The following is a 16,229-nucleotide window of genomic DNA, read 5'->3' as shown; positions in this document are numbered from 1 at the left end:
TCTCCATGTGCCCGCCTGCGCGCCCTTCCCCTGCGCGAGTGGCCCGCGGCTGCGATCCGCTAGGAGGCACAAGTTACGGCAGCCGCGCAGGAGGTCCCGGCACCTGCTCCTGAAGCGCGGGACGCTACGTGAATCGACGGAACTGAGCGCACCGGGGGCCCCGCGGAGGGTCGAAGACAGCAGTGCCCCTAGGCTGCAGCCTGAAGCTCAGGCCTCGCGGCCCCCAGCGCCCTTTGAAGGCCAGAGAGAAAGAGGCGGGGGCTGGGGACGTCAGGGCGAGCGAGGGGCGGGGAGGGGGCCGGGGAGGGCGGCAGGGCAGGAGCGGGGAGGGTGCCCCCTGCTGCCCCCTCCAGGCAGCGCCCGTCCGCAGCCGGGAGACGCCGAACACGGGAACAGGAATTGGGGGACTTTTTTTTTTTTTTGCCATCCCTCTTAGCCTGATCACCATTAGGAGCTCCAATTTCTTTTTTCTCAAAACAACTTGAAGCATTCGAGCAGGGTAAAAACTCTTTCAAGGCATCGGTTGGATGGAAATGTTCTATTCCCAACTCAATACAGACGTATTAATAGTTTTCACCTGGCATTGGGATGAACGGATGCTTCATCCCGGGTTGCCAAGCGCACGGCCCTCCTTGAGCCCTGTCCCAGAGGCCGGGTCGTCCTGGCTTTCGCCGTGACCTTGACAAGGCATGGGGAGGCACCAGCAACAAACTTTGTTTGTCTGGAAGATAGACTCCGAGTACGCTACCTGCCTGACCTTTGAAAATGCCGTGAACCTAAAGGGGCACTCACTCGGATCTTAAGCACTTCACGAATTTGGACACAAATATTAAAAAAATAGTGTTGCCACTGAGGGCAATACCATTATTCCTATTTTTTATCTTTTTTGAGACAAGGTCTGTCACTATCGCCCAGGCTGGAGTGCAGTGGTGCGATCTCTGCTCTTGGCTCACTACAACCTCTGCTTCCCGGGGCTGAAGCGATTCTCCCACCTCAGCCTTCAGGGTAGCTGGGATTGCAAGCACGCACCTCACCACGTCAGCCTAATTTTTTTTTTTTTTTTTTTTCATTTTTAGTAGAGACGGGGTTTCACCATGTTGGCTAGGCTGGTGGTGAATTCCTGAGTTCAAGCGACGCACCCGCCTCATCCTCTCGAAGTGCTGGGATTACAGGCGTGAGCCGCCGCACCTAGGCCATTGTTTTGTAAAAGATAGAATGCACCGGACGCTGTCACAGACTTGGAGGTTTTTCTTTTTTCAATTGCAATATTATTTTAAACTTTATTTCTAATTGACAAAGAATAATTGTATATATTTATGGAATACAATCTGTTGTTTTTCATGTAAGTTCAGGGGTATATATGTGCAGATTTGTTACATAGGTAAACTTGTGTCATGGGGGTTTGTTGTATAGATTATTTCATCACCCAGGCATTAAGCCTAGTACCCATTAGTTATTTTTCCTGATACTCTCCCTCCTCCCACCCTCTACCCTCTGATAGGCCCCAATGTGTGTTGTTCCCCTCCATGTGTCCATGTGTTCTCATTATTTAGCTCCCACTTGCGAGTAAGAACATGCAGTATTTGGTTTTCTGTTTCTGCATTTGTTTGCTAAGAACAATGGCCTCCAGCTCCCTCCATGTTCCTGCAAAGGACATGATCTCATTATTTTTTAGGCTGCATACTACTCCATGGTGTATATGTACTACATTTTCTTTATTCAATCTACCATTGATGAGCATTTAGATTGATTTCATGTCTTGGCTATTGTGAATAATGCTGCAATGAACATACACATGTATGTGTCAACAGAGTGAACAAACCTACAGAATGGGAAAAAATTTTTGCAAACTATGCATCTGACAAAGGTCTAATATCCAGCATCTATAATAACTTAAATTTACAAGAAAAAAACAAACAGCCCCATTAAAAAGTGGGCAAAGGACATGAACAGACACTCTTCAAAAGAAGACATACATGCAGCCAACAATCATATGGAAAAAAGCCTCAACATCACTGGTCATTAGAGAAATGCAAATCAAAACCACAACGAGATACCATCTCACACTAGTCAGAATGGCTATTACTAAAAAGTCAAAAACTAACAGATGGTGGCGAGGCTATGGAGAAAAAGAAACATTTATACACTGTTGCTGGGAGTGGAAATTAGTTCAACCCTTGTGGAAGACAGGGTGGCAATTCCTCAAAGACCTAATAACAGAACTAACATTCCACCCAGCAATCCCATTACTGGGTTTATGCCCAAAGGTTTTCTCTTTTTTAATAACAGCTTGATTGAGCTATAATCCACATACCACACAATTCACCCATTTAGAGTGCACGATCCAATGAATGTTTTTAGTATATTCATAGAGTTGTGCAGCTATGGCCATAATCAGTTATATAAAATTTTCATCACCCCACTCCCCGGTGCAAAAAAAAATATCAGTACCCATTAGAAACCACTCTCGCTTCTTCCCAGCATCCCCAGCTCTAGGTAACCATCAGTCTACTATCTCTGTAGATTTGCCTATTCTGGACATTTCATACAAATGGAATCATGCAATGTGTGGACATAGGTTTTTATTTATCTTGGGTATATACCTAGGAGCAGGATTTCTGGGTCACATGTTAACTCGACAGTTTTTTTAAAATCTTTTTTATAGAGATGGGGTCTCAGTATGTCGCTGAAGCTGGTCTCGAACTCCTGGCTCCTAGCTCAGCCTTCCAAAGCACTGGGATTACAAGTGTGAGCCACCACGCCAGGATTAACTTTATGTTTACACTTTGGAGAAATTTCCACGGTTTTCCAAAGTGGCTGCACCATTTTCCATTCTCACCAACCAGCAGTGTTCCAATTTCCCCACATCTTCACCAACACTCGTTATTGTTTTTTTGATTATGACCATCCTGGCAGATGTGAAACTGTACTTCATGATGGTTTTTATTTGTATTTCCCTGATGGCTAATGACATTGGGCATCTTGTCGTGTGCTAATGATTGGCCAGAAGTTGTATAACAACTTCTGAGTGATGTCTATTCTAATCCTTTGCCCATTTTTTAATTGGGTATTTGTCTTTTTATTATTGAGTTGTAAGAATCTTCTATATATTGTGGATAGAAGTTCCTTAGCAGATATGTGATTTGTGAATATCTTCTTCCATTCTGTGAGCTGTCTTTTCAATTTCTTGAGGGTGTCCTTGGCAGCACATCACAAGCCATTTTGACACGTGCAGGATAGGACTTATAAAAAGCATTTCAGCTTCTTTTCACGCTTCAGTACTAATACAATCCACCTCCCACCCCCAAAGAAAGCAGAAACTATCTGTATAAATCCATGAAGAAATCCTGCTCTCATTCCAGCCCTGGCAGAAATCACAAGCAGCTTCCATATGTATCCTCGTCTGTGGTCAACGAATGGAAAATGGGTTCTGAGGAAATCTGTGAGAACACACAGACCAGGCTGGGAAGCAGGAAAATTCAGAAAAACTCTCCACACTTTTGTTCTAAGACATTTTTTGTATGATGCTATAAAAGGACACATGTGTTCTTTGTAACCTTGTAATGCATAATAATAGTAATTTTCCTAATATGTCTGTCCATCTGGAATTATTCCAGGGACTGCCACAGCCTTCAGAAGGGCAAAGATGCCCACTTAAAATCCCTTGCCAGCATCTTGCTGTTGTCCCCATCACAATCTTCCCAAATTCCTCTCAGCTCTCACTGGGGCCCTGCTGATGGAGTGAGACCCACAGGAGCTGTGAATTCTGGCTTGAATAAGATCTTCCTCTAAATACAAACCCTGCTGAGTAAATGCTGAGAACGCAGCATTTACCCAGCTAATGAGTACCTTCCCCGAAGTTAGGACACACAGCACACCTTCTCATTGTGTGTAGCAATTTGCACACCTGAAGCATGCCCTGGCCCCTTCCCCCAATGCCCTTCCTACCTCCCCCTAGCCCCACTGAGAAGAAAATTGCAAAATGCTGGATTAGTTTCTTCTGTTTAATTGAACAACTGTCTTGTTCTTACCTTTGCCTTGCCGCTTACTAAGTACATGTCCTGGAAACAACTTTGTCCTAAGGTAGAGGTATCATGGAAAGTTCTTCCATATATTTATTTATTTATTTTTGAGGCAGGGTCTTGCTTTGTCACCCAGGCAGGAGTGCAGTGGTGCGATCACAGCTCATTGCAGCCTCAACCTCCTGTGCTCAAACAATCCTCCCACCTCATTTTTTGATTTTTTTGTAGAGATGATGTCTCACTATGTTGCACAGACTGGTCTCCAACTCCTGGGCTCAAGCAATCCTCCCGCCTTGGCTCTCAAAGTGTTGGGATTACAGACATGAGCCACCATGCCTGACCTCTTCCATATATTTAGAGGAAATCCCTTTGTGACTGCTACCTATTTTTTTTTTTTTCACACAGGGCCTTGCTCTGTTGCCCAGGCTGGAGTGCAGTGGTGTGATCATGGCTTACTGCAGCCTTGACCTTCTGGGCTCAAGCAATCCTCCCGCCTCAGTCTCCCAAGTACCTGGGACTACAGGTGTGTGCCACCATACCTGGCTAATTGCTTTTGTAGAGACGGGGTCTTGCTATGTTGGCCAGGTTGGTCTCTAACTCTTGGGCTCAAGCAGTCCTCCCACCTCTGCCTCCCATAGTGCTGGGATTACAGGTGTGAGCTACTGTGCCTGGCCACACCCACTGACTCCAATTTAATTCTTCTTCCGCATGGCAACTATCCAAGAATTCCCCTTAAGTCTTCTCTTTTGCAGGTGATACCCCATGTCCCAGGCCCTTCAGTCATTTCTCCATGGCATCATTTCCAGACTACTCTCCACCCTGATGATCCTCTTCTAGGGGATTCCATATTTGTCTCTATTGTTGTTTTGTGTATGTAAAAGACTTTTAAAATTAAAATCTTTTCTTCTGAGATTATCGTAGATTCACATGCAATAAGAAATCAGAGACATCTAGTGTACCCTTGACCCAGTTTGCCCCAATGTTAACATCTTGTTGTACACTATCATAACCAAGACATTGACCTTGATACAATCAAAATACAAAACGGCAGGGTACAGTGGCTCACAGCTGTAATCCTAGCACTTTGGAAGGCCGAGATGGGCAGATCATCTGAGCAAGACTCCATCTCAAACAAACAAACAAAAAGTTATGTCAGTGGAATCATACAATATGTAACATTTTGAAATTCTTTTTTCATTCAGCCTCATTCCTTGGAATTCATCCAAGTTGTTGCATGTATCCATAGTCCATTCCATTTAATGCTGAGTACTATTCCATGGCATGGATATACCACAGTTTCTTTAACCATTCACCATTTGAAGGATATCTGGGTTGTTTCCAGTTTTTGCCTATTATAAATAAAGCTGCTATAAACTTTCATGTACCAGTTTTTGTTGTTGTTGTTGTTGTTGTTGTTTCTTTGAGACGGAGTCTCGCTCTGTCACCCAGGCTGGAGTGCAGTGGTGTGATCTCGGCTCACTGCAACCTCCGCCTCCCAGGTTCAAGCAATTCTCCTGCCTCAGCCTCCCGAGTAGCTGGGACTACAGATGCGTGCCACCACGCCTGGCTAATTTTTGTATTTTTGTACAGACGGGGTTTTACCATGTTGGCCAGGCTGGTCTCAAACTCCTGGTCTCAAGTGACCTGCCTGCCTCGGCCTCCCAAAGTGCTGGGATTACAGGCATGAGCCACCATGCCTGGACCCACTCTTTTTTTTTTTTTTTTTTTGAGACAGAGTCTCACTCTGTCACCCAGGCTGGAGTGCAATCTCAGTTCACTTCAACCTCCACCTCCCAGGTTCAAGTGATTCTCGTGCCTCAGCCACTGTGTAGCTGGGACTGCAGGCACCCATCACCACACCCTGCTAATTTTTGTATTTTTAGTAGAGATGGGGTTTTGCCATGTTGCCCAGACTGGTCTTGAACTCCTGGCCTCAAGTGATCTGCCAGCCTCAGCCTCCTAGTGTTGAGATTGCAGGCTTGAGCCACCATGCCCAGCCATCTTGTGCCCATTTTCTAGTTGGATTTTTTAAAAACTCTTTAGTTTTGTGTGTTCTTTGTATACTCTAGATCCTTTGGTGGATATGTGGTTTGCAAATATTTTCTCCCAGTCTGTAGCTTGTCTTCTCATCCTCTTAACAAGAACTGTCACAGACAGAGCAAAAGTTTTTAATCTTGATGAGGTCCAATTTATCAATTTTTTTCCATTTATGGATTGTGCTTTTGGTTCCACATTTTAAAATTTTTTGCATAGCACTAGGGCCTGAAGATTTTTGCCTATGTTTCATTCTAAAAAATTTTATAGTTTCACTTTTACATGTAAGTCCATGATCCATTTTGGGGTAATTTTTGTATAAGATGTGAGATTTAGGTTGAGGTTTACTTTTTTGCCTGTGGATGTTCAAGTGCTTCAGCACCATTTGATGGAAAGCTTGTCCTTCCTTCACTGAATTGCCCCTTTATCAAAACTCAGTTGTGCATGTGTATGAGTCTCTTTCTGGGTTCTCTATTGCATTGACCTATCAGTCTATCCCACCACCATTACCACACTGTCTTCATTAGTGAAGCTATATAGTAGCTCTTAATACTGGGTAGAAGGATTCCTCCTTTACTTTTCTTTTCCAGGATTGTTTTAGCTATACTTGCATCTAGGTTCATGAGAAATATCGATCTGTAATTTTATTTTCATTTTTTTGGTACTGCCTCTGCCTTGTTTGGATATCAGGGTAATACTAGCCTCATAAAATAGCTTGGAAACTATTCTGTTATCTTCTATCTTCTGGAAGAGATTGTGTAAAATAGGTGTCACTTCTTCAAATGTTTGGTAGAATTCTCCAGTGAGGTCATTGAGACTTGGAGATTTCCTTTTCAGGGTGTTTTAGTTTTGTCTAATAGTTATACAACTATTCAGATTGTCTATTCTATCTTGGTTGAGTTTTGGCCTATGTTTTTCCATATACATTTCAGAATAGGCTTGTCTATGTCTACAAAAAACATTTCTAGGATTTTGATAGGAATTATATTAAATGTAATAGATCAATTCAGAGAGAATGAACATCTTTATTATGTTGAATCTTCCAAATTATGAGCATTGTATGACTCTCCATTTATTTAGATGTTATTTGATTTCTTTCATTAGAATTTTAATTTTCAGCATACGGATCCTGTACATGTTTTGTCAAATTTATACCCAAGAATTAAATTTTCTTTAGCATGATTGTAAATGGTATGATGCTTAATTTCAGGCTTCACATGTTCATTGTTAGTATGTGGAAATGCAACTTTTTGTATGAATTTGTATTACACAACCTTGCTGAGCTTACTTATTAGTTCAAGAGATTTTTGTTTCCTTGAAATTTTCTATGTAGACAATCATGTAATCTTCAAGGGAGAGTTTTCTCTCTCTCTCTCTCTCTCTTTTTTTTGTGTTGTTGTTGCCTTATTACTGTGGCTAGAACTTGCAGTACTATGTTGAAAAAGAGCAGTGAGAGTGGGCATCCTTGCCTAGTCCCTGATCTTAGGGGATAAACATTCAGGTCTTTTACTCTAAGGATGATGTTAGCTGTAAGTTTTTTGTAGGTGTTGTTCCCTCTGTTCCTAACTCGCTGAGAGCTTTTATTGTGCATGGGTATTTCATTTTTTTGCAAATGCTTTTTATGTATCAATTGATATGACCATATGATTTTTCTTCTTTAGCCTGTTGATACGGTGGATTACACTGATTTTCAAATGTTGAGCCAAACTTGCATTCTTGGAATAAATCCCACTTAGTTGTGGTGTGTCATTTTTTTTACATATTGCTGAATGTGATATGCTAATATTTTATTGATGATATTTGCATCTAGGTTCATGAGAAATATCGATCTGTAGTTTTGTTTTCATTTTTTTTTTTTTGGTATTGCTTTTGCCTTGTTTGTATATTGGGGTAATACTAGCCTCATAAAATAGCTTGGGAACTATTCTGTTGTCTTCTCTCTTCTGGAAGAGATTGGGTAAAATTGGTGTCACTTCTTCAAATGTTTGGTATAATTCTCCAGTGAGGTCATTGAGATTTCAAGATTTTTCAGGGTGTTTTAATTACAAATTCAATGTTTTCTAATGGTTGTATAACTATTCAGATTGTCTATTCTATCTTGGTGAAGTTTTGGTAGTTTGTGGTTTTCAAGGAATTGATCCATTTGTTCCAAGATGTTGATGTCATAAAGATGTCCAAGATGTCATAAAGTTATTCTTGTTTACTATACTTTTAATGGCTCTAGGGTCTGTAGTGATAGCTGTTTAATTCTTGATTTGGTTATTTGTGCCTTCTCTCTTTTTATCTTTTTCAGTTTTGCTATCTATCCAACTAAATGTAAATATTCAAGTCTACCGATGAGCCCATCAATGATAGCCTTCATTTCAGTTACTGTTTTTTATTCCTAGCCATTTGATTCTTATAGTTCCCATCTCTGCTGAAATTACCTACTTTTGCATGATGTCTACTTAGGTTGTGAGAGACTTTAACATAGTAATCAAGCTGGTCATGGTGACTCACACCTGTAATCACAGCACTTTGGGAGGCTGAGGCAGGCGGATTGCTTGAGCTCAGGAGCTCGAGACCAGCCTGGGCAACATGGCAAAACCCCATCTTTACAAAAAACACAAAGAATTAGCTGGCTGTGGTGATGCATTCCTGTAGTCCCAGCTACTTGGGAGGCTGAGGCAGGCACATCACCTGAGGTCAGGGGTTCGAGACTAGCCTGGCCAACATGGTGAAACTCCGTCTCTACTAAAAATTAAAAAAAAATTAAAAAAAAAATTAGCCAGGCATGATGGCACGCACCTTTAGTCCCAGCTACTCGGGAGGCTGAGGCAGGAGAATTGCTTGAACCTAGGAGGCAGAGATTGCAGTGAGCTGAGATCAGGTAATTGCACTCCAGCCTGGGTGACAGAGCAAGACTTCGTCTAAAAATAAATAAAACACAGTAAAAATCTCTCTGATACTTTAATAGCAGTGCCATATCTAAGTCTGAATCTGATCACTTCTTTGCCTCTTCAGAATGCTTTTTCTTTCCTTTTGGCATGCCTTGTAATTTTTTGTTGAAAGTTGGACACTGTATATAGGGTAGTAGATACTAAGATAATAAACCTTTAGTGTGGAACTTTATATTGATCTGGCCAGGAGTTGGGCTGTGTTGAGATTTGCTTTCCTATGAACATTACAAACTTCAGATTCCTCTAGTGATCTTTTTTTGTTCCCCACCCCTCTTGGCTTTGGGACTTCCCTTTGTGCTGCTCCCCAAAGTCTATCTCTTGCAGTCCTCCCTGCTGTTGTTATTCCTGGAGGCTTGTTAGCATGCTGGTAGGGGGATGGATTCTCTAATATTCTAAGCTTCAGTCTTTGGAGTACACAGTGGGCTTGTGTCTCGGGTGTACCCTTCACATGGTTTCTGTTTCTCCTCCAGGGATAGAGCTCTCTCCCATTCCCTCCTCCCAGCTGCAGTGGGTGTCTATGAGTGTTTTCAGTCTATAGACTTGAAGCCCTTTTCTCTGAAGATTGAATTGTTTTTAGTTGAGAAGAAGAGCTAGAGTTGAGTGCAGTTCCCTCCCCTAGTTGCAATGGTAATTCACCAGGGCCCTCGGACCATGTCTTTCCCCATGCAGAATAGCCTTTTGTTCCTTAAGGGAAAAGGGTCTGAGTAGATTTCTCAGTGGTTCCTGAGCCAGTACCATGAGTTTTTTTTTTTTCTGGATTTCCCCTGATCTTCCCTGTGAGAACCAGGTGGGGTTCCTGGAGGAAAAGCCTGTAGAAGGATGGGAGTCTGTCTCAGGAGCTGCACGCTCTCAAGTTAGCCCACAGTTGACTTCCAGCAATTGGTCAAATTTTCTAGCCTGATCTTTCTACCTAGTTCTATGGCACCTGGTGGCTTCTGCCCTTGGTAACCAAATGCTCAGATCCTGTGTCTTACAAGAAGTGCCTCTTTTTTTTTTTTTTTTTTTCTGAGACAGGGTCTTGCTCTGTCACCCAGGCTGAAATGCAGTGGTGTGATCATGGCTCACTGCAGCCTCAAGGCTCCAGCGATCCTCCTGTGTCAGTCTCCCAAGTAGCTGGGACCACAGGCAGGTGACACCATACCTGGTTATTTTTTGTCCTTTTTGTAGAGATGGGGCCTTGACATGTTTCCCAGGCTGGTCTTGAACTCATGGGCTCAAGCTATCCTCCTGCCTCGGCCTCCCAAACTGCTGGGATTACAGGTGTGAGCCACCATACCTGGCCCAGATATGAACATGGCCATTTGCTCTTTGTACTTAGTTCTCTATTAATAAATTTCCAGTTTGCCCAGATTTTTTCTTGTTGTTAGCATAGGAAGGGATTTCTTGCAGCTCTTCCATATCTCTGAGCTGAAACTGAAAGCCCTATCTATTCAACCATATTTGACCTAAAAAAATGTTAGTTTCATATGTTTCAACCAAATAGACTATGGCATTATTTCTGAGTAGTACACCTTGCTTTGCTTCAGCCAAGGACAACTAGAGATTTCTGGAAAAGACTGCTGTCAGCTACTCTACACACAACTCACTGGGAATGAGTTGATGCCCCCCACGATGGTGGTCTTCAAACTTGTGCATGCATCAGAATTACTGAGAGGACTTGTTAAAATACAGATTGTTGGGTTGCTTTCCAGAATTTCTGGTTCGGTAAATCTGGGACAGGGCACAAGAATTTTCATTTCTACCAAGTTCCCCAGTGGTGATACTAATGCTGCTCTTTTGGGGACCACATTCCAAGAACCACTGCTCTATGGCTCTTCCTAGAAGCCCAGCGCTTATCTACATATCCCACTTATTCATCACTTTGAGAGCAGATGGTTTGCCCTGAGAGGGAGCAATCAGGTTCTCAGCTGACCTCAGAGAAGCATCAAGAGTCAGCAAATAATTCCTTTTTTTTTTTTGTGACAGAGTCTCACCGTCACCCAGGCTAGAGTGCAGTGGCATGATCTCAGCTCACTGCAACATCTACCTCCCGAGTTCAGGCGATTCTCGTGCCTCAGCCTCCTGAGTAGCTGGAATTACAGGTGTGTGCCACCACGCCTGGCTAATTTTTGTATTTTTCAGTAGAGACGGGGTGTTTGCCATGTTGGCCAGGCTGGTCTCAAACTCCTGACCTTAAGCAATCCACTCGCCTCAGCCTCTCAAAGAGCTGGGATTACAGGCATGTGCCACCATGCCCAGCTAATTTTTCTATTTGTAGGAAAGATGGGGTTTCACCACATTGGCCGGGCTGGTCTCGAACTCTTGGCCTCAAGTGGTCCACCTGCCTCGGCCTCCCAAAGTGCTCTGGTTGCAGGTGTGAGCCACCATTTTCAGCCCAGAATTCATTTTTTTCCCTCCAGAATGAGTATAAGAAAAAATAAAACTTGATTTTCTAAAACAGAGGTAGCCACAGGTTTCTAAGTAGTGACTGGACGTCTTAGAGAAAATGGTGTTCCGATGATATGAACTTGGTTTTGAGAACCATGATGATGCAAGAAGCACTCTCCTTAGGGTCCAGGTGTTGGCTGAGACTCATATATAAGTAAAGTGCTCTGAAGGCTTTCTTTGTATCTGTTTCTTTTGCTGTGGAGCTTCCCTAATGCCCCAGTTTGGTGCTAAAGTTTTAGTAAAGGTCCAACCGGGCTGCTCAAATGTATAGAATAAATTGCATTTGACATCAGTCACAATTACCAATTCATCTATCCACTCAACTACATATTAAGTGATTACTATTAATATATATCTGTCAATGTTTTAGGTGCTGGGGATAGAGCAGTGACAGAAAAGTCACTATCCTCAGAGTGGTTTCATTCTAAGGGAGGGGAGATTGAAAACAGAAACAAAGCAAGCAAGGGAAAATAAATGATGGAGGTATTGATATGGGGACTCTGGGGGTGGGTCAAGGCTAAAGTTGCTCTTTTATTTAGGGTGGTAGGGAGGGCCTCTCTGATGAGGTGACATTGGAACAGTGACCAGTCAGAAAAAAAGAGATCCAGACCTGACCCCCATCAGGATTTAGGCAAATGCAACTTTAAGGAAAGATGGGTGGTTAGTCACTTGTATATGCTAAAGTTAATAATGAACTAAGTTTATAATTGGGCAAAGATGATTTTTGCTAAAAATATCAGGCAACTTATGCTCACGTTCCACTTTTTGGAATTATCTTAAGGATAGGTCAGAAATGTGGACATAGGCCAGGCGTAGTGGCCCATGCCTGTAATCCCAGCACTTTGGGAGGCCAAGGCGGGCAGATTGCTTGAGCTCAGGAGTTCAAGAGCAGCCTGGGCAACATGGTGAAACCCCGTCTCTACCAAAAATACACACACACACACACACACACACACACACACACACACACGTAGCAGGGCGTGGCGGTGTGCATCCGTGATCTCAGCTACTTAGAATGCTGAGGAGGGAGGATCCTTGGAGCTCAGGGGATGGAGGTTGTAGTGAGCCGCGATGGTACCACTGCATGCACTCCAGCCTGGGTGACTGAGACCCCATCTCAAAATAAATAAATAAAAAGAAATAAAAAAGAAATGTGGATATAGATTGATGCCTAAAGATGTCCAGGACAACTTTATTTTAAAAAGTAAGAACTTAAGTTCATGACAAACGCGCCTCCTTCCCTGACCTTCCCTCCTTCAGGGCTCCAGTGGGCATGTCTCCTCTGTCACTCCAAAGCTCCGGGGGCTTTTCTGTGTAGTTGTGTTTTGTACTGAGGAAGACTTGCCTGTTTACCTGCCTACTTCTGCCCGTTTTACACCGAGCTCCTTCAGGGTAGGGACTCTGTCGCATTCAGCACCTCTCATGGCATCTGGCACATCACCATAAGCACCCTATATATGTTAGATAAGAGATTGGTCAAATGCTTTCTGGAATATCTACAGATCGAATACTATGGAGCCATTACAAATTGTTTTCACACAAAAAAAGACCAAAAAAATTAAGTATAAAAACCAGACTATAAAACTATAAATGCAGAATGACCTTCTTATCAGAGACCAAAATTAAAGGCTGTTTCTGAGAATGTCTGCCTTCTCTTTATATTTTGTATTTTCTACTTTGGGCATAAATATTCCCTTCATATTCAGAAAAAAAAGTTATCTAAAAATTCTCAAGGTGACTTTGTTCTATATTTGAGCCTACAGTCACCATTCTGGTGCTCTAAACACCTTTTTTTTTTTTTTTTTTTGGCAGCAGTGGGGACACGGTCTCACTCCCTCACGTATGCCGGAGTGCAGTGGTGCAAACACAGCTCACTGCAGCCTCAATCTCCTGGGCTTAAGTGATCCTCCCACTTCAGCCTCCTGAGTAGCTGGGACTTCAGGCACGTACCACCAAGCCTGGCAAATTTTTGTATTTTTTTTTGTGTGTGTGTGTGGAGATGGGGTCTCCCTATGTTGCCCAGACTGGCACTGAACTCCTGAGCTCAAGCAATCCACCTCCCTTGGCCTCCCAAAATTCTAGGATTACAGGCGTGAGCCACCGTGCCTGGCCTAAACTTTTCTTTTTTGAGAGGGAGTCTCACTCTGTCACCCAGGCTGGAGTGCAGTGGCACCATCTCAGCTCACTGCAACCTCCGCCTCCCAGGTTCAAGCGATTCTCCTGCCTCAGCCTCCCAAGTAGCTGGGATTACAGGTGCCCGCCACCACGCCTGGCTAATTTTTGTACTTTTAGTAGAGATGGGGTTTCACCATATTGGCCAGGCTGGTCTCAAACTCCTGACCTCAGGTGATCCTCCTGCCTCGGCCTCCCAAAATGCCGGGATTACAGGCGTGAGCCACCGTGCCTGGCCTGGCCTAAACATTTTTAAGACATGGAAGATTCATTGGTGGCACTTTCATCGACAGACCCATCCTCAGCATCTGAAGTATCCTCAATTACCCCGAAAGTTGTCACCCTCAGCTGTACTGTTTTGTCTTCCTCATCACCCCACCCAGATTCTCAGCACCACATGCATCCCCATCAAAGCAGATATCAGTTCTACCTTCAGGCCTGAAGCTTCCTCTGAGAATTCCTCTCTCAATTCATGTCCTTCTCCTCCTTCCAGATGTACTTCCTCCAAGAAAACTGCCCTGATTGAGAACAAAGAACATTTTCTGAGAGCTGCCTTGGGACGACAGCAGGGAGATGAGCAGGCATTTCATACAGGCGTCCGTTTACTCCCTATTCATCTATTTCCCTTTGGCATTCAAGGACAGAGCTTCAGCCCCAGCCAAATTCTTGATTTTCTGATTGAGTCTAGGAAATATTAATGATGCTTGAAAAGAATCTGCTGTATGTCTCCTAAGACATCTCTGTTTTCTTTTTTTTTTTTTTTTTTTTTTTGGAGACAGGGTTTCACTCCAGTCACCCAGGCTTGGGTGCAGTGGCACAATCTCAGCTCACTGCAACCTCCACCTCCCAGATTGAAGCAATTCTTGTGCCTCAGCCTTCCACATAGCTGGGATTAAAGGCGTGCACCACCACATCCAACTAATTTTTTGTATTTTAGTAGAGACAGGGTTTTACCATGTTGGCCAGGCTGGTCTCGAACTCCTGAGCTCAGGCAATCTGCCCACCTTGGCCTTCCAATGTGTTGAGATTATAGGCATGAGTCACCTCGCCTGGCCAGACGTCTCTGTTTTTCTCTGGGGGAAATAACCTTGGAAATGTTATTGATTTCTTCATATTTTTTCGTTTGGTTTCAGGATGGCTTTCATCAGCTGTGTTAGTTTAAAAATTGGTTTGTAAATCCCTTAAGACTTCTATTTTTATTTATTTTTTTGAGAGAGAGTGTCACTCTGTTACCAGGCTGGAGTGCAGTGGCGTGATCTTGGCTCGCTGCAACCGCCCCTTCCCGGGTTCAAGCGATTCTCCTGCCTCAGCCTCCCGAGTACCTGGGACAACAGGCGTGCGCCACTACGCCCAGCTAATTTTTGTATTTTTAGTAGAGACAGGGTTTCACCATGTTGCCCAGGATGGTCTCCATCTCTTTGACCTCGTGATCTGCCCACCTCGGCCTTCCAAAGTGCTGGGATTACAGGCATGAGCCATTGTGCCCGGCACTTTTTTTTTTTTTTGAGATGGAGTTTCGCTCTTGTTGCCCAGGCTGGAGTGCAATGGCATGATCTTGGCTCACTGCAACCTCCACCTCCCGGGTTCAAGCGATTCTCCTGTCTCAGCCTCCTGAGTAGCTGGCATTACAGGCGACTGCTGCCACGTCCAGCTAATTTTTGGTATTTTTAGTAGAGACTGGGTTTCACCATGTTGTCCAGGCTGGTCTCGAACTCCTGGCCTCTGGTGATCTGCCTGCCTTGGCCTCCCAAAGTGCTGGAATTACAGGTGTTTATACAGACCTTTTTTTTTTTTTTTCTTTTTTAAATTAATAGAAGCTATAATGAAAATTTGCATTTCCAGGGCACCTTCCCATCAAAGAGCTCAAAGCTTGCTCACAAATCTTAGCTTTCTGGAGAACTGGTAATATTCCATGGGGTGGGTGGGAACAGGGAGCATTCAAGAGTAAAATGACATTGTTACATAATCATCTGCATAATTTAATTAAACTTGTTGCCACTTAAAGAGAACGGCTCCATGAAGCTGGTTTGCCAGGAATTCAGTTTTTTTATTTTTGTTTTTTTTCTTTGTCCTCAGAAAATTCTAGCTACAACCTACTACATCACCTTGTTCTGTTGTTTGGTTGAAATAAGTTATCACCTATTGCTCCAACAAGAAAAAAGGAGAGCCCATTTTATTGCGAATTCCAAATTCACAAACACGATGAGCACGCTGTCATTTGTGGAAAGGGCCTGCCCCCACAGCCACTTCAATTTGGGATCAATTCAAAAGACATGAAATAGGCTGGGCATGGTGGCTCACGCCTGTAATTTCAACACTTTGGGAGGTCGAGGTGGGTGGATCACCTGAGGTCAGGAGTTTGAGACTAGCCTGGCCAACATGGTGCAACCCCATCTCTACTAAAAATACAAAAATTAGCTGGGCATGGTGGCAGGCGCCTGTAGTCCCAGCTACTTGAGAGGCTGAGGTGGGAGAATCACTTGAACCCGGGAGGCGGAGATTGCAGTGAGCCAAGATCGCACCACTGCGCTCCAGCCTGGGTGACAGACTGAGACTCTACCTCAAAAAAAAAAAAAAAAGAAAAAGAAAAAGAAAAAAGAAAAAAAAGGGGGGGCATAAAGTAAAACCATCACGT

Source organism: Colobus angolensis, unplaced genomic scaffold (assembly GCF_000951035.1).
Source record: "Colobus angolensis palliatus isolate OR3802 unplaced genomic scaffold, Cang.pa_1.0 Scaffold188, whole genome shotgun sequence".
NCBI classification, from domain to species: Eukaryota; Metazoa; Chordata; class Mammalia; order Primates; family Cercopithecidae; genus Colobus; species Colobus angolensis.
The sequence above is the reverse complement of the archived record's forward strand: the minus strand, read 5'-3'. Positions refer to the sequence as shown.